Source organism: Manis javanica, chromosome 1, assembly GCF_040802235.1.
Source record: "Manis javanica isolate MJ-LG chromosome 1, MJ_LKY, whole genome shotgun sequence".
In the NCBI taxonomy this organism is placed as follows: domain Eukaryota; kingdom Metazoa; phylum Chordata; class Mammalia; order Pholidota; family Manidae; genus Manis; species Manis javanica.
The window spans coordinates 219617648-219637749 of record NC_133156.1 but is presented as its reverse complement, the minus strand read 5'-3'; the positions used below and the strand labels follow the sequence as shown (position 1 = coordinate 219637749).

Genomic DNA, 20102 nt, shown 5'->3' with positions numbered 1-20102 from the left:
CTTCCATGTTAATTTAAAAATTTTGCTAAGAGGTATCAGATTTTATTACTTTTTATGTACCTTTCATTGATTTTTTTTTAATTAAAAAATTTAAAAAGCATTTTCTCACCCATTTCCTTATAAGGGTCTCATAGGATCTCAGTCTCATAATAATAAGTTCTGATGTTCCACGTACTGTGGCTCTCAGATTGTTGAACAAGGAGCACAAAAGATGGGCAAACGTGAGAACTAAGCTATGCAGTGAAGAGCCACAGAAGGCCACCATGTCACCTGCATGCCACTCTGAGAAGGCTGCATGGAGCACCAGGAGAGTGTCTGCCCAGCTCCTTGTTTTTCAGAAGAGGAAGCTCATGTGCATTAAGGTGAAGGGCCCTGCCTGAGGCAGGCTGGACATGGCAAGATGGCTCAGCTGAGTCCCCAAAGGAACTAGAAAGGGCTCCTTCGAATTGGCCTTTCCACTTCTCATTTACCTTCTCCCCACACATTCTGCACAGAGCAGCCAGAACCATCTTCTTAAATATAATTCAGTCACTCCCTTGTTTTAAACTCTTCAATGGCTTTCCACTGATCATAGATTAAAATCCAAATTCCTTATTATGATCTACAAGAAAGGCCAGAGGGGAACTGACCTACAGCAGGTACTGGAAGGTGGCTCACGCAGCTCCCTGACCAACTCTTTTTTTGAGACTGAAGTTAAAAAAAAGGACTTGATTTAACCAGACTTCCTTATTGATTGCAGTGGCCATGTTACCCAGTCCTGTCCAATGAAATCTAAGCAGAATTGTGCTCATAAGGTTACTTGGGTTAGCAAATCAAAATAAAGGACAGCCAATTAAATGTGAATTTCATTATAAATGATGAATAATTTTTGCAGTACAAATATGTCTCAACTATTACATAGGGCATACTTAAAATACAAGCATTACTTGTTGTTTGTCTGAAACTCACATTTCACTAGACATTCTGTATTTTATCTGGTAACTGTATGTCCTGGAGAACTTGGGGAAAACTTCCCCTCTCTGCTTCTTTCTTCTTTCTCTTGCCTGGAACACAGGCCTAATGCCAGAAAATGTGGCAGCTGTTTTGTGATCATGAAGTGACAAGTAAAAGCACATGGAATAGAAAGTTAATGACAGATGTGTCATCAATGGTGTTGTTGGACATTTACACCATTGCCTGTTTGTGGTCTTCTTATGGGAAAAATAAAACAAAATGCCCAAGATTTTTATTTGGCTAAGCCATTCTAGGGAGGGCTTCTTTTGTAGTGGATGCTCTGTCAGCAGGGATCTTGTCTGTCTTAGGCTCTCTGTCTAGTGCCTAATACAATGACACCAATAGTGTTTCCTCAATAAACAGTTGCTGAATGGATAAAGAAATGATACTTAACAAAAAAGTGGGTAATTCACTTGTTTCCACATATCTTACCTAAAATAGTCTTGTTCTTATTTATACTGGGGAGAATATTTTTCCCTCTTGAACTGACTGGTGGCTATAGAAGGGGTATTATCTGCAACACACACAAAAAAATAATTTTAAAAAATGCTGGAAGTTTGGACTCTTAAGATCAGTATTTTTCAAATTGTGGTTTTTAAGCCATTAGTAGGCCATGAAATCAAGTTAGTGGGTCATGACCAGCATTAAGTAAAAAGGAGGACAAGGAGGAGAAGGAGGAAAAAATAGAATGAAATATTAAAATATCCATATTGTAATTTTCCTTTGGAAATAATGGCTGCTGATCTATATGTACACACGCACACACACACACACTTATGTGTAACATGTTATATAAAATACATTTCTTACTGTGGATCACAGTTAAAAAACACTGAAAGTCTCAAAATGAGTATTATTCAAATTTCAAATGTCCATATATGGAATTTATATTAGCTGGGTTCTGGTCCCTGAGTCACCTGTCATTAGCTGGGTTACTTTGGGAGAAGTAATCTATTGGACAGCATTTTATAATTTATAAAACTCTCTCATACCAAAGATCTTACAAGAACTCTGAAGGAGCTGCTATCTCCCACAGTAGCTGTGTCTAACATAGCAGCCACCAGCCACTTGTGGCCACTGAGTATGTGACATGTTGCTGATGCAACTGAGGAAGTGATTTCTTCATTTTTATTTAATTCTAATTAATTTAAATTTAAAAACTTATGCTTGGTTCAGTTATTGAAAAAATGTTTGGATCAGCTTGAGCATGTGTATCTAACTTTTCAACTATGCATTTTATAAAACACAGACAGAATATTTCAGATGAAAATTTAGCCTCCAAATTGAATGTACTATAGGTGTAAAATGCACACTGGATTTCAAAGATTTAGTGCAGAAAAAAGAATATACAGTATGTCATCAATAGTTTTTTCTGTCAATTACATGTTGAAATGATAATATTCAATATATTGGGTTAAATAAAAATACATTATTAAAATTAAGTTCATCTGTTTTCTTTTTCATTTTGTAATGCAGCTTTAAGAAAATCTGAATTTACATTTTTGGTTTATATCTCTCTTGGACAGCACTGCTCTAAGGATTAACGGTGTTGCCCTAGGCCACTGGATGAGTAAGTGTTTACAATCCAGGTCATTCATTTGACTCCAAACCAGTGGTTCTTTCCACTAAGCTACAAATCACATGTCTACAGCCTTCACTGCTATCTTCAAAAACAGTGAATGAACCATAGGACAATAATGGTAATGATGGCTGGCATTAGGAGCACTTAACATGTCCTGGGCCTTGGGTTAACACTTCATGAGGTTTACTCCATTTGATTTTACAACAGTCCAATAAAGTAGGTGTGTGATTATTACACCCACTTTTTAGATGAGGAAACTGAGGTTCAGAGATATCAATTAACCTACCTATTCAGCTCAAGATGGTGCAGCCTGAGGAGCCCAGAGTCTAAGGAGTCCATGCAAATGACTGAACACTTAGGACTTTCCCTGTGTTACGGACCTCCCAAAGGCAGCTGGGCTCTGTTCAGGTAACGGGCAGCTGTATGTATCTCCCAGAGTCCTGTTAGATTAATTCCTTTTGGGAAACAGTATCTGCTGATCTGGCTCCTGATTCCAATACCATACAGTACAAATCTCTAAGCACCACTGTCTTTGTGAATATATAGATACTGCTCAAGAAGGTGACTTTATATCTGAAAAATTTTCAGCCAGAAAATTGAAATATGGGCTTCATTACTATGGGTGCTTATTTAAAGATCTATTTGCAATGTGAAACTAAATTTCATTAACAGCATTCAAATATGGAGTCATATCATACTTTCTCAGTGAAATCATTATTCTTTTGTCAAAAGCACTGTGTATGCTCATCGAATACAACTTAGGAAAGAAATGATAAGGGAAAACAATTTATACTCCTCCTACTCAAATTTTCTTCATGTTTGTTTTTGTTCCTCCATACGAATTGGATTTTTAAAATGTAAAATTCCACTAAATACACTTTTTAAATCTTTCACTTGACATTTATGTCATAAGCATTTTCCATGCTTTTAAGTAAGCTTTGCAAACATATTTATAACAATTGTATAATACTCCAAATAAGTGGACATCCCATTAAAGGTTATTTCTTTAGTTTAGACAATTAGGTTGTTTCCAGGTTTCTGCTATTATAAAGTTGTTCTACTGCTTCCCGGAATATTAATTACAGTCTTTCTTGGGGGTGGGGGGGCGTTGTCCACCAATATATGTCAACAACCTTGAGCTGCACATGTTCTTTGACCCAACAGTTCCCTTTCTAAGCATTTTCCTTAAAAAAAAAATGTTATCTATAAGCACTTCTTTGCAAAATTGTTTAGCATTATTTATGTGAGCAGATATTTATAAATAGTAAATGTTGGATATAGAAGATTAGTTAAGTAATGTCTGCTGTATCCATATGATGCAACACTTCATGAAGCCACCAAAAAATTGTCTTAAAGAATAGGTGAGGATTATTAAATATTACTACTAATCATAACAATAGCTTTCCTTTATTGAGTAGCAGCCATTAGGTTTACATATATTTAGGACCTAATCCTTAACAACCCGTGTGTTTGGTACTATACTATCATCTCATTTGTACAGATGAGGAAACAAGCTTAGAAGGTTAGATGACCTCTTGGGCCACACAGCTGGTAAACTGGTAAGCAAAGAAATAAAGACACAAACGTGGAGGTCTGTCTCCAGAGCTTACAGCCTTAACCACCATGCTGTATAAATATACAGGATATTCATGATCTGTCATTAGATGGAAAAGGCAGTTACAAAACAGCAGGGATAGCTTGACCCTCCAAATACTAAAATATAATAAATATATAAATATATATATATGAGAAAAGAAAATACCTGAGGGCGTTCACCAAAAGATTAAATGGGTAAACTCTGGGTGGTAGAATATTTTTCTTTATACTTTTGAAGTTTTTCCATACATGTTACTTTTTTGGTATTTTTTATTGTAGTGAAATATACATACCATAAGATTTACCATTTTAACCATTTTTAAGTGTACAATTCAGTGTCATTATGTACACTCCCATGCTATCCAACTGTCACCATTATCTATCTCATTCTAGAACTTTTTCATTATCTCAAACAGAAGGTCCTGTTTACTCCCCTCCCCTCCCCCAGCCCCTGGTGATCTCTATTCTACTTTCTCTCTTTATGAATTTGACCACTCTAAGTACCTCATGTAAGTAGAATCATACGGTATTTGTCATTTTGTGATTGACTTATTTCATTTAGCATAATTTCTTCAAGGTTTAATCCATGTTCTAGCATGCTTCAGAATTTAATTTCTTTTTAAGGCTGAATAATCTCCCATTGCATGTATATGTCATTTTGCTTATCTGTTCATCTGTTGGTAGATATTTGAGTTGTTTCTGCCTTTTTGGCTATTGTGAATAATGTTGCCATGAGCATGGGTGTATGAGTATCTGTTTCAGTCCCTGCTTTCAATTATTTTGGGTGTATACCTGGTAGTAGAATGGCTGTTACATGGTAACTCTATGTTTAACCTTTTGAGGAACTGCCGAACTATTTTCCACAATGGCTACATCATTTTACATTCATTCCCACTAGTGTTGTATAAGGATTCTAATTTCTCTACACTGTCACCAACATTTGTTATCTTACTTAAAAAAACAATAATAGCCATCCTAATGGGTATAAGGTGGTATCTCATTGTGGTCTTGATTTGCATTTCCCTAATGACTAGTGATGTTGAGCATCTTTTCACGTGTTTATTGGCCATTTGTATGTCTTCTTTGGAGAAATGTCTATTCAAGTCCTTTGCCCAATTTTTAATTGGGTTGTTTGTTTTCATCTGTTACTTTTTAAATTAGAAAAATAAACCACAGTGACTTTTATGCAGATTTAAAAAAACGTATCTGCTTATGCCCTTTCCCTGCTTCTACACCTTGCACTGCCTCTGGAGTTCACATCACTAAAGCACGGGCTGGCCAGGCTCCCTCAGCAGCCTCCTGTCTGGCCTCTCTGCTCACACTCACTGCAGCAGCAGGTGCAGCTTTCTTGCAGACACTATACCTTTGCTCATGTTCTGCCTTTTGCAGAGATCTTCTTCCTTCTCATTTCCCTTCCTCACCCAGCTAAGTTCCAATCACATTGTAAGATTCAGCTCAGGGTCATTTCTTCATATAATCCCCAAGCCCTCCCAGCTGAGCTACGGTCTTACTCCTGAATTTGCCATGTGCTGTGGATGCCTCTGCCATTTACCTCCTAATGATGGAAATACCTGTCTGTGCCCTGCATAGGACACATCGATAGTAAGGGTCAGCCTTTGTCATCTGCATACACCAATTCTAGCACAGAGTTGGAGCTCGACGTTTGCTTAACAGAACTGAATTCTGGATTTATAGTAACCAACTGCTTCACAACAAGGCTTTTTATTTTGTCATGCAGGCACCTGTTTCACTGTACTCTTACTTGCATTGGGAATTACAGTATTTGTTGTTTCAATTTGCATTTCTTTAATTACTAGTGAGGTTGAATCATTTTCCCATATGTTCTTTAATTAGTTATTTCTTCTCTTTTCTGAATTGTCTGTTCAATTCTTTTGTTCAGTTATGTATAGGAAGCGTAGTGTTTTCCTCATTGATCTATAAGAACTCTTTGACAGTGCTATTAACCCTTTGTCTGTTATATTGGTTAAAAGAGGTTATTCCCAATTTGGTGTTTTTCATTAATTTTGTTTTTGATATAAAAAATTTGAATGATTTTATGCTATCAAATTATAAATTTTACCAATATGCTTTTATAAATTGATGCACTTGAATATTCTATAATAGCTTTCCATTATAAAAAGTATTACTTTATTCCATTATAGAAAGTATAGAAAGTATTACTTTCAATAATTTTGATAAGAATAATCACTTTATTTAAAGGTATACCAATTGCTTTATGGGTTTTGGATGGAACTGTTGAGCATAATTATATTCATAAAAATCATTAGGTGAAAACAAAGAAAAGTGAAGTCACTGAATTTATATTGTGAACTGAGATTTCTCTAGGACTTCCTTAGCTATTTTATAGCTAGGGAGAGAGACAAGACCTAAATTTCAAGTGAGATCTAAACTGCAAAACAGTAGTTGGGCCTGGAGAAGAAGGTTTAGGAAAGACTTGCAAATAATCAGCCCTCAGAGGCCATTGCCCATGGGTGGGCTTTCCTTTGGCCTTAGTCTTGGTCAGCACTGGCTTTTAAATTTAGATTGTCAGTCAATATTTAAAAGTCAGAAAACACCAATCACATGAATAGCTATATATCCAGTTGCTTGGGAAATTTTTTTTAAAAAAGGAAGACTTGGCAACAGTGGGCCTGGTTCATTGGTGGTAATAATTGTCTGGAGTTGAGTATCTTCACCCCCTCTGGTGGCATGTGCTTTCACTTCCCTGCAGTCCCCACCATCCCCTAGTGTTCCATCACTGAGGATAAAAGTCAGTGGTCATTTATCATCTTACTCTTAGCCTACTTCACTCATTCACTTTGTGTGCCAAATGCTGCAGACATTTGAGTTTTGGTTTAGGATACCAAATCAAGATCCTGGAATCTGCTCAGTGATCTCACTAACCACAGAGTTATTAGGATTAAATTTAAATTCAGTGCCTCTGAACTTGGAATGTCAATCTATGAGCATTTGATCTGTTCATTTCTATAAGTGAAAACTGCTACCTGCTTTCCATCCTTACCCGCCACCCTTTTTCCTCCCGCCTCCCTTGGTTTGGACCAAATGAATGTGATTATATTGATATCAATTCAGACATTCTATAACTAAAGCCTAGCTAAAGAAGCAGGTGGTGAAATGATTCTCATTGCAAGAGTCTGAAGATACAGTTGTTATCTTGTTTCTTATATCCTAATGACCACAGATAATGAGGGTAAGTAAACAGGGCAGACTCTCAGTTTTCTTGGAAAACAAGTATGCTTTGATTTTCAAAAATCAGTAGCAAAAAAAAAAAAAAGTACCAAAGATCAGTCAATTTTCTAGGACTAAAGTAAAAAAGGGTAACTGTTAAATATTTATAGGTATGATTTAGAAAAAACATTTGGTTGCAGAAGAAAAAATAGCTTTTTAGGCTGTTAAAGGTATAAGTTTGTGCAGAAAGAAACTGCCTTAAGAACCAGGCTAAGGGATCCTGATACAGGAGAGGGGACTGGAATCCTGAGCAGCTGCATCCCCACAGAGTGAGGAGATGGTCAAAACTGGACCCAAAGGGAACTTGGCATCAGAGCTCTGTGCCTGTGATAGGCCACCTGGTACCCGGGAGATGCTGCAGCCTAAAGTGGTTGTGGCCCCTGCATTTGGAGCTCTGACCACATGGGCCAAATCCTGGCTCTGCATTACTTGATGTATCTTACTGTGGGATAAGGTTAGTAGCCTCTCTAAGGCATCTGTTAAATAGAACAATGACAGGACCCTCTTAGAGAGTTGCAGTGAAGATTCATAGAGGAAAACCATGGACAAGCACTTAGCATGCTCCCTGGCATTCAGCAAAGGCTCAGGAACTGTTCACTCTCATTATTACTGTCATCACAATTATTACTATCACAAACAAGACTGTCCTGAGCACTTGTGTGATTGTCAAGAAAACTTTCAATGATGAGAGATACAAGAAATGCAGCAGGGATAAATCTCAAGGTCACAGTCACTATATAAGGATCAGAATGGGAATGGGTCAGGAAGGGGAATTAGAAAGGCAGCCACTGTGATTTCACATGTTTAGTTTTCCTAAATACAAAAGTTACTATCAAGAAGTCTTAAGTTTTATTAGTGACTTTAGTGGGGTCTATGAGAACTATCCAGATTTCATTTAAACCTGGAAATGACATTCAGCTTAGGGATTCCTGATCAATATTCTACCTGCACAGGTGTATAAAGATGACATTTTCCATGTTTCTCAAGGCTTGTTACTAGGCCTCAAGGGAATTAATAAGCTAACCTCCATTGGTAGGTTTACAAACTTATACAGTTTCACCTGTGTTATAAGTTGTAAATATCTCTCTCTTCTAGAAATGTTTAGTAAATTATATTTCCATACTCTGATTTCTCCCTCTTTAACTACTAATTGGTTAAATCAGAAATATCTCGCCAAATGTTTCAGTTTTATAATCTGACTTCCTTCTAGAGTATTTCATACAGCTTGTGGTCTATTCCATGGATAGGAACATTTAACATACAAATCTATAATAAAATTACATATACCTTGTTCTCTAAGTACTGTGTAGGTCCTAGACAGGTAGATGTTCACTGATTGATTGATGGCCTAAAAAAAGCAAAGGCAATCATTTTTTTAATGGAAGAAAAGAAAAGAATAAAGGAACTATGCATACCCTGAAATTGAGACCTAGCCTCTAAATTCTGCCTGTAAATAACCTAGAGCAGATCATCAAATAGCCCACTTGGAAACATGAAGACATACTGAAAGTGCTTGGTTTTCAGGAACCAAATGGTCATGAGTAATGGAGCCAGGGATGCTGACACTGTCTAAGGGAAGTACTTTTGAAATAAATCCAGTCAGATCATGAGGGCTCAGGGCTCCAAGCTTACTGGTTTTAAATGCTTGGGCATTAGGCAAGAGGGATGCTTTGGCAGGTTCACAGACTGAAAATAAGTAGAAAAGGAAAGTCACCATTCTTTACTTTGGCCCTTTTAACTAACAGCTGGGCACAAAACAAAACTGATGAAGGATCCCCCCACCCCCACAAAAAAAAAGCATTTTCCTTCATCTGAAACACCTACTGATAGGTTAAAAAATAGGTTATAGGCATCTACTGTATATACAGGATTATGTTGAGTGGGCTGGGGGATGTCTCCAAAGAGATATACTTACCCTCTTTGTCCTCAGGAGACACACAGGATAGTAGAAAGAAAAGCAAGAGCAAGACAAAAGGCTCAGACAGGTTACAGGTGCCAAAGAGTCGTAAAGATGCTGGGATGGGGGCTGTGGGTTAAGGCTGGACTTTGCCCATGCCCAGTCTCCTGTGCCCTCTCTTCCAAGCTGACTCAGAAGCCTGAGCCTGCACGCGTGTGCTCTTTTGAAGCTCTAGCAAAGGGTTCCTCTGGGCTGAGTCCACAACGCCTTTAAAAAGATGAAAGGCTGTCTCTTTTGTCCTTCCAAGTGTGGCCACTGATATCTATACTGAATTCCTCATTTCAGTCTTTGTGTTTCTAAAATTCTTCTGGTTCCTGGAAAAGACTGATGCCAACAAAACCTGATTTAAAAAATTCTTCCTTCTTTCTAGTACCTATAAACACTACATAATCATCCTTAATCATGGGCCTATCTTCACTTTTAAACATGTTTGTCTGCTTACCACATGTGTTACACTTCAGATCATTCATAGAATTAGAGAACTTTAAACCTGGAAGGACTCTTAAAACTGGAAATTTCTGATTCTACATTGACACATTCCTGCTCAGCTCAGGGTTAGTTCCTGGGTAAATGCTCCTAGTCTGCCTCTCCTGGGAGTCCTTTTCACTCTTAGCTTTGCTGATGAAGTGGAGCCCCAAATCGTTAGCTTAGGCCAACATCCTCTTTGTACCTCCCTGTCCTCAGCCCTTCAGTTCCTTCTTTGACCCAGCCCTCAATCCACAGAGCTGGTCACTGCTACCCAAGGCACCATCCTCCTCCCTGCCACTGAGCCTTTGCACAGACCACACTCTCTGCCTTTCTGCCCTTTCTCCACCTACAAATCTCCTACTCACCCTATAAGGCCCACTCAAAGGTTGCCACCTCTAGCATGCTTTCCCCAACTTCCTCAAGCAAAGTTAGACTTGTTTTTCTTTCCTACATCCATAACTCTGTGCATAATATCTTACAAAACTTAGTGAATTATTACAACTCTGTTCCTGTGTTTCAGCTAGTCTAGGTTCTCTGTAGGGGTACAAATCATGATTCTTTCATTCGGCATTCATTCATTCATTCTTCTTAGTATTTATCCCAGTCCTGGCACATAGAAGGTACCCATAAGTGACTTCTGAATTAGACTGATAGGGAATTTAGGTTTAGAAATAATTTGATGACAGATCAAATTTGAGCATAGTAGCCTATAACTTTGTCCATAAACATATACTCTATACATGCACAGGTGTGAAAGCTGTCTTTCTGGTCAATATGCATACAGTACCTGATTCACTTTGAAGGATTCAGATAGGTCTACCCAGATCTGAAAGTAAAGAGAGTTCCAGAATGGTTGGATTATCTGCAGCTTAGCTGCCTGTAGTGGTGTAGATAACTCCCAACTGAAGTTGGTTGAAGATGGTTGTGAAGACTCAAAATTACATCCAATGCTGTTTGTTATGGATTCAGAGAAATTCAAGGGACCACACATCTTGAGATCTTGAATAACTGGGTGGGAGTGATGGAGTAAGGAAGAAAAGTAGCCCAGATTCCTGCCAGTAGAGGCTCACTGGCTGAACACTTGTCATCACTGACAAGTAATAGAGATCTCCAGAATTATGACACAATTTTTAATATGTTCAGCTTTCTAATCTTCGTTGTCTCTCCACATTCTTAATATTTGCCATCAACACTTAATGAGGTTCTATATCTTCATTTTGGGGGATATGCTTCTGTTAATTTATCACCTTTGGTCCCATGAGAAATGTATTTCAGCAAACCATGGATAAATTATTGTAAAGTATATTTATTTAGCACAATCTAATTATTGCAACATTCAGTAAAAGCAAATGAATAAATCATAAATGAAGAGTAATGAAGGTAGAGCTGCTATGCGTGTATTTATGGTGAGTGCATGTATGGGTATATGGAGATACCTGTGTATGTGGAAGGCTGTATGTGTGTGTGTGTGTGTGTGTGTGTGTGTGTGTAACAATGTCTGCAAAACACATTCTCCTGCAAAACACAATCAAATAAGATGTCTGGACAGTTACTCTTGATCTGTACTGTCTGGTGCAGTAGCTCTAAGCCCCACACAGCTATTGAGCTTTTGAAATGCAGCTAGTCCAAATTGGAATTTGCTGTAAGTGTAAAATATATACCAGATTTTGTAGACTTCAGTTTTAAAAAATATGAAATATCTCATTATCTGGAAAGCAGTTTTGAAGTTTCTTAAAATATTAAAAACAGAGTTACCATATATCTAGCAATTTCATTCTTCAGAACCTAACCAAGAGAAATGAAAACATATGTCTAATGAAGATTTGTTCATGAATGTTCTTAGCAGTCTTATTTGTATGTAATAGCCAAAGACTAGAAACATCTCAAATGTCCATTAACTGGTGAATGGATAAACAAAATGTGGCATATCCATACAATGGAATATTATTCAGCAAAAGAAAAGAACAAAATGCTGATGTGTGCTACAACATGAATGAATGTCAAAAATATTATGTTAAGTGAAAGAAGCCAACACAGAAAACCTCATATTTTATGATTGCCTTTAAAGCTATAAAGACAGGCAATAGGTTAGTGGTTGCCTGGGGCTGGGGAACTGAGAATGACTGCAAATAAGATGAATGCTTTTTTTGGGGTGATGGAATGGCTGCACAGCTCTGTAAACTTACTAAAAATCACCAATTCCTACATCTAAACTGAGGAAATTTTGTAGTATATAAATTATACTTAATCTCATTAATATATATAATGATTTTCTATGTAGTTTTTAATGTAATAATTTTTACATTGTTTACATGTCAAAATTACATCAGTTTGGACATATTGGGCTAAATAAAATGCATGATTAAAATTAATTTCACATGTTTATGTTTACCTTTTTAAATGTGCCTACCAGAAAAATTCAAATCCCATATGGTGCTTGCATATGTAATTGGACAGCACAATTTTAGAAGATCCTATGATACTAAGGAATCCCCACACCTCCAGTCAATTTTGGAGACCATGACCATGCTTCCCCTCTTCCTGGCTCACAACCAGCTCCATATGGGAACAAACTGTTTGCATACTTCAAAAGACTCTTAAGATGGTGGGGGGAGATTGCCAGGATTGCAGCCCCTGGGGCTAAAAGAGGTGTGGGGCTGGGCATGGAAGTAGGTGTGGCTCTTTGCCAGTGGAGGCGGGAGCAGAGGGAGCCAAGGTCACTGTCAGCCTGGCTTCCGCCATGTCTGAAAATGGGTTAAGTTCATTGTGCATCCACATGTCTACACATCCTTAACATTTCTCAATGCCAGTGGTACCTGATAAAACAATGTTAAGAATATCATCTAGGATCTAAGCTTAAATGCCACTGATTTATTGAGACAAAACTAAATTTTCTTTTTAAAAGTAATATCATACTTTTATGATATTCTGTAAATATCATATTCTGTAAAAAAATGATATTCTGTAAAAAAAATTCTGCATCATGTCATAAAGGTAGATGTTAGAGGTCCAGATTGGGGTTGGACGCCTGGCGCGCAGAGTTGTTATCACATTTTTTCTTGTCTGGGCCAGCGTTCCCAGCTCAGGTTTCCCATTAAAATAACCTGGGGGAATCAAAAAATATGCAGATGCTCAGGTCCCATCACCTGATATTTTGATTTAACTAGCCTAGGGTGGGATCTTTGTAATGATATTTTAAAAAGTTTTCAAAGTGACTCTAACACAGGCCAGTCACAGATCCAGGGCCTTGATCAGCAAGCATTTAACAGTGGACTTCCCATAATAGAAAGAAGAAGAGGAAGAGGTGGACAAGGAGGAACCACAGACTCCCACAGGCCGTGTGAACCTTATAGTCCTCCTCCCGGCCAGGGCAGGGATTCTCCTCTGCTCTCCTTGGAGGGTGTCCAGCATCTGCTGGAGAATCTTGAAGAGGATACCGCCTTGCAGCTTAAGAGACAGCTCCCTCTGTATGGGACGAGCTTTAATTGTGTCTTTTCTAGTCCAAGCTCAAACCAGCTGCTCTTGAATGTCCGCTTCTGGGTCCTATCCTGCCATCTGGACAAGAGTGAGTAAGTCTATCCTCTCTCCACACAATGGTCTTTACACTATTTGAAAATAATTATCAAGACCTCGAGGGTCTCTCTATTCTATACTGTATACTCCTAGTTCTTGCTCTGTTCCCAGCATGGCTCCCTCTTCAGGCCTGGAACCATCTCTCGGCACAAGGTTGTCGTTTCTCCTTTAAAAGGTGGTGACTAAACGCTCATTCTCCAGATGGTGTCCGCCCAGAGCCGACTACAGCAGGACGATTACATTCCTCCATAAGGCCATTACACTCCTAGTAATGCAACCACCAAACTGCGTCGGCTCAATAGCAGAACAATTGGAAAGAGGAGAGGGAAAAAGAAGAAAAAAAAAGGAAAGCTACATTCCCGAAATTTTTCATCTGTAAAATTTTAACCTTTGAGTGTGGCACTTCACAAAATACTCATCTGAGTGAATGTGAACCCAATTTATGAGAACGGAGGGATTGTGAGCAGAGAAAGGAATTCTCATTGTTCTTGTTTCTTAACTATTAACCTTCTATCAAGTGCTTCAGTGACCGAAGTTTGGGGACATGCGCAAAACAATAATTCTCAGTAAAGGGCTTAGCACATCTGAAAGGGCTGGGTCCACCCTGGTAGGGTACATTCTGTGTGGAGAAATGACTGGGTTCCCAAAGACAAGCCCAGATCAAATGCAAATCACATCCTGATTTGTCTGGAGAGCCCATTTAAATTCCATGCTGTGAACTGAACCCGGGCCTTACATTGCTTTGCTCACATAAAAGCATGGCCTCCCAAAGAGCAGCTGCCGTGTTCAACTCCTCTGTGCTGGCACAGGGCCCAGAATATGGTAGAACATACTTGCTTCTTAGCCAGCTTAATTACCCACATCTCTCTCCAAACACAACTCTTTGCAAATTCAATTTACATATATTGAATACTCACTCTGTGCTGGAACCTAGGTAGAGTGCCTTTACATATGGTTTACTATATAAACATTTAAATCTTTTGCAGTGGGGTAACTTGAATTACAGAATAGAAGGGAGACACCAATTCCTATTCAGAAAAGATTGCTGGTCTCCAGGGAGCTGGAGGGTTGATGCTGGAATTGGGAGAAGATCTGTGGAACTATAAAGAACTCAGGAATATCTAGTCTTCCTGCCTGATCTTGAGTCTATTCGTAGAGCAGGACCACTTTCAAAACCTAACACATCCCCTTCTACATGACAGTGCTCACATGGATCATAGCTCTCTTCCCCCTGAAATTAGCAAAATTCTACAGACAGACAAGGCAGAGGATGAAAGGGATAACAGGGTGGGGGGAAGGGCAATTGATGATTTTGTCACATACAAACCAACAGCCTCTTTCTGATGTGGGGAGCTTTCATTTGCTGATCACTTACTCTGTGCCAGGCATAAAGCTGGAGACGGGATGGCTGCCTGACACAACCCTACCTGACAATGTTGAACTGTGTCCTCTGGGGACGTGCACTGTCGTGGCCCTGCATGGCAGGATGATTTAGTATATTCTCATTTAATCTAAAATTAGTAAGATTTAGCAAAACCTTAGCTCACAATTCAAAACTCAAAACTTGTTAATGGGAATGATATGATGATATGGAAGTGAGTAAAAACTTAGTTTCCAGAATATTCTAACAGATACTGATTGTAATAGAAAAAAATAGAAACAGCTTAAAAAGAGAAGAGTTAAGTGAAATTATTCATGCATACAATGGGAATAGGAGATCAGGTTGGAGGAAAGCCACAAAACAGAAATGTAGTATGATGAATGAGCTATGTATGTAAATATATGCATAGAAAAAAAAAAACGACTTGGAGGATATATACCAAAATGTTAAATACAGTGATCTTTAAGTCATAACACTATGAGTAATTTTTCTATATTTTTACGCTTAAAGTTTATTTCCACAGAAGTAGGTTGTTTTAATAAAAAATAACTTATAAAAATGACTTTTTTTAAGTCCCAAGGAACTCTGGGTGGTACTTTATGTAAATGAAGAAGGTATAGTGCAGGAGGGTCTTTTAGAAAAGACAGAAAGGCAACAGAAACAAGATAACCCCACTTGGTTGTCTTGCTGCCTTCTGCACTGCACTGTCACAACATTAAGGACTCATTAGATGCTCAATACATTCTCGCTAACAAATTGACTACCTTGGGCTTACTGACACAATGGGGTCACATGACCAGGGCCCAAAAATAACTGGCCTTGTCAAGCACCAACAACCAGGTCCTGCAGACATTTTTCATCTCAGTACAGCTACTCAGAAATGGGCAGGGGCCAAGCCCACATTCCTCTCCACAGACCCAGCACCCATACTGTTCCTGCCACATAGTAGGCACTCAGGTATCTCCTTTGACTCCAGAAGGCTTTTATCTGTTCTCTGTTTCTAGCAAAAGTGACATTTCAAAGACTCCTAGCCAAAAAGATGTTCTCAGACAGAAGTTTCACAGTCACACAATATCATTAACCTACTGCAACACTTGAAAAAGTTCTGAAAACTTGGAATGCATCTTCCATATGGAATACTGCCACACAGACTCTCCCCGACACTCACTGTTCCCCAGGCAAGTCTGTCCAGGTTTCTGCTTTCCAAGCAAAGTGGAAAAGATGAAGCGATTATTTGGAAAGTTCAGGTAAAATGTTAGCTTTTCTCTGAAACTCTTTTCTCATCTAAATCTCATTCCATTTCCAAGAAAGCATTTTCCTGATTCATTCTGCTACATTTTCTCAATTCCTAGTCTAGTTTCCAAGAGAAGGCTCAGCCTATTATTGTTAAATACTAGGCGCAGGATGTGTGCATCTCGTGCCTTCTCTTAGAGGAATATTTTACCATGAAAAATGGGCTTTAATAACAGAACGTTGAGAAAGATGACACAGAGACGATTTACCCACGTATATATTGTGACATATTAAATTGCAGACAGTTTGGGTGAGACTCTGAGTCTTAAATGAAACATCCAGCATCTGCACCAGCACACAGGCCAAAGAAACTGTACAAAAACAAAAACAAGAAAACATCCATATGTCACTGAGAGCAGCGGGGCCAAAGCCAAGATTGCACCCCCCTCAGCCCACCTCTAAAATGGCTCTGCCACGGTTTCATGCCTAGCTTCAGAGCACTGAACTGGAAAAGTGGTTAATTAATGAAAAACTTAAAATTCAGCAATGAAATTACCTTTCCCAGTGACTGACAAAGGCAGTATAAATAATTCAGTCTCTCCCACAGTTGACTGAACAGAGTGCCTTTCGTCTTTTGTCAACAGTACAGAGATATTTTTTTCCCCCAACTCCCATATTTTCTGGTGGCGACAAGTGTCACTGCCTAAACCTAGCCAGGGAATGAGGAGTGGCGGAGACAATCCAAGGGACAGCTCGTTCAGGTCGGTAGTTGTGAGCGCGCAGGGCGCTTGCCGGCAGGTCCCTGGGCACAGGGCGGGCCTCTCAGGTCGGGCCTCCTCGGGCTCCCTGGGCAGGCACGGCCATCAGCTCTGGTGCAGGGTGGTCTCCTTACCGTCCCTGCTCTGCCTGCTCGCTGACACCCACGGCCTCTGCAGTGAAGTTGGAGAGTGTGGGGTGGGCCTCTGCTTGGCAGAGACGGTGAAAAGAGGGGGAGAGAACTGACCTGAATTGGTGGGAAGCCCTTCTTTCCCTCTTGGTCCTAAAATTGGTTTGTGTTGCTGACATTTTCCCAGCATGGCTGGGTGGGAGAAGCAGTCACTTGGCACAGGTGTGGCCATGGGCGACGACCTCCGGTCAGCCGGGCCCTGTGTGCCTCTGCAGGACCGACAGAGCCCTCTCCAAAGTTATGTTGGGTCTCTTCACCTCTGGCTGGGGGCAGGGACAGGGGGCAGGGGATGAACCTTCCTTTTCAGAAACCACAGCCCAGGCCCTCTGCAGGATCCTCTTTCCACCTAAGGGAGGAGGCCAGAGGCTGAGTGCCCAGAAGACTTCCAACCACATGGCCCCATTGGCATCTCTTTGCACACTGGCTGTTAAATTGCACCTGTATGTGGTTTAAACTATTTGAATTTCATCCAATGTTTGAGGCTCCTTCTCTTAGCTCAGCAAATTTTACACATTTCCTCTCATTCAACCTCAGAGCCTGTGCTTGGAAATCAAATTGCCTGGGTCTGTAGCCACAGTAGCAGCTGCAAATGATTATAACCTACTAAGCCCTTATCGCTGCCATCCTAGGTCCTTAACCTCATCTCTATCGTTTAATAACTACCTTAATTGCATAAATCACTTAGCCTCACTTAACTGAGCCTCAGTTTCCTATCTGTAAAATGGGATGGATGCTAAAATATGCCTTGTAGAGATCAGGGGTAATAATAGACAGGAAAGTACCTAACTCCGGATGCCACTCAGGCTTGATAAATGCGACTTCCTTGCCCCTTTCTTCCCCCAACTGAGGTGGAGAGACAGTGTCTCCTTTTATAGATGAGGACAAAGAGGCAATTAGAAAAAAGACAGAGCTTCTTAGCCTTTGCTCAAATAATCATGGGGCACAGAAGGGCTCCTGGGGACAGTGCAGAGGTCTTAAGGGAATACCCTAGTATGGTAGGAAGTGATCCCAGCCTTGAAGGAACCTCCTAACTAATTGGGGAGTAGCTGAAAGAGTTAGCAAATCTCCTTAACAAGAGCCTCTGGGTAAAGAGTTTATCCTTCATCCCTAAGGGAGGCTACTTACAATTATTTATTTCTCATTAGACTCTCTAGGGCATGCTAAGAGCTGCACAATTAAACTCCTTATATCAGAGAAACAACTATTAAAATTTAGGATTCTAACAGATTTTCACAAAGAAAGAGAAGGTAAATAACTAAGACTGATTCTCAAGTTTATTACAGAGACACTAGGCCTACACGATGACGTTTAAGGAAAAGAGTAGACATGTGCATATGCAGTCATCTGTGCAAAGGAAAGTGCCTTATGTTTAGAATGTGTCCTCCGAGGGGGCTTGATAAGTCTGCTTAGGTAGTGCTCAAGAGTGTGTCAATCCTGTGAGTGCTGTGTGTGAGGATTTGAAAGTAAGTGTATAAAAATGTTTTGGGCTAAATGGGCCCAAAAGATCACTCAGTCCAAACCACAGGGTCTCCCACAAGGGAGATGGGAACAGGCTGCAAGGCGGAGCCCTGGGAGAAAGGGCTTTCTTAAAAACTGGTAAACTCCAACTCCAGGAGAAGGGCCCTCAGAGCCTCTGAAGATCGCAACTTCTCTTCGAGGCTTCTTTCTCTCTCCGCAGGAAAGCTGGCCGCTTGGGAGTGAATGTGATGAGAACAGAGTTCCCTGGCAGAGGACCTCCTTGTGCAGAGAGCAGAGGGTGAGCATTTGACCCAGTGAGGACTCATCAACAAAGAAAAACTTGTATTTGCCTTTTCTGAGAGAGGGCTGTAATACTGTTCTCTCATCAGCCTTTCAAACTAGATGCAGGAAACGTAAAATCTTTTCGGATGTTTATAACAAAATAATAAAAGCCTCTGTTTATATAATAGATAATTACAGGGCAGAGACTCAGGATGGGGGAAGGGGAAAAAAGAGGGAAGGAAACTTGGAGCAAAGAAACAGAAATAGAGGAACACTGAAGGGGTCTCCACGCCCAGGGGAAGGTGGGGGGCTGCATAACATGCTTCCCCTCCCTCTGTCAAGGTGAAAGATAGAAAGACATGCTCTGCATAGGGACCCAAGGAATCCTATGCAGACCCACACATGCAGAGGCACCCAGAGACCCACAGGGCTCAGCTGTACACAGAGTTGGTTTGTAAACAAGAACACCAGCAAACACAAAGAAAATCCAGCTAAAGAACATGCTGGACCTTACATACAAGAATGGGTGAGAAAGAACCAATGTTCGAGAGAACACCTCATCCTCACTTTTACTGGAGATAACTCTCAACTTTCTATCCTGCAAAGGGGGTAGACTCACATCCCATTTTAAAGAAAACAGACCTGTGTTCAGAGCATCACTTCCAGATTGTGGTACTTTATTTAGAACATCTCAGCTGGTGTCACTTAAAGTCATTTGGGGTTTGTTCAGCCCTGAGTATAGACGGGGATTTCTTTTCTTGGAAATTTCCCTGTGAGGCAGATTTGATGAGAGGTCTTAGGCCCTTGATGGAGAACTCAAAATTTTAGGCCATCCAGACAGGTGACTGGCCACCATGCAAATTACAATTTTCAGACTTCGGGATTGAACACAAACTCCTCAGCATAGCACACAAGGCCCCGGGAAAGCTAGGCGCTCCAGGGACCTTACGCCCACCCCCCGGCACATCACAGAGTGGTCATACTGATGGTTCCTTGTGCCCCTGGGCTTCTGCACATGCTCTACGTGCCTGGCATTCACCTCCTCACCTTGTCTTCCAGACAAACCCATACCTTCCTCGGCACCCTGCCTGGGTGCCTATGATATTCTCATAGTCCCCTCTAATATTTCTCCATAGCACCTACCACCAGTTTAATGAAATAATGGTTAATATCTATGAATCCCTTGCAACTGTGAGTTCTTCAAAGGCAAAGCCCATTCCTGTCTTTAGCTCGTATATCACTGTCTCTTAACACTCAGCTGAATGTGTGAATGAGGGCTCCTATCAAGTATTTCCTGTGGAAAATACTCTGTTGCCCCTGCTTCCCCAGGCTGTGGAGGGGCCTCCGGCCCTGCTTTCCCACAGGGCCACAGGTGCTCTTCATG

General features: G+C 40.2%; 1 protein-coding gene across 1 annotated transcript in view; it reads right to left on the bottom strand.

Moving 5' to 3' along the window:
* The window catches only part of ALK (ALK receptor tyrosine kinase), a 650534-nt gene that overhangs the window by 306221 nt on the left and 324211 nt on the right, over window positions 1–20102 (bottom strand). The window lies entirely within an intron of this gene.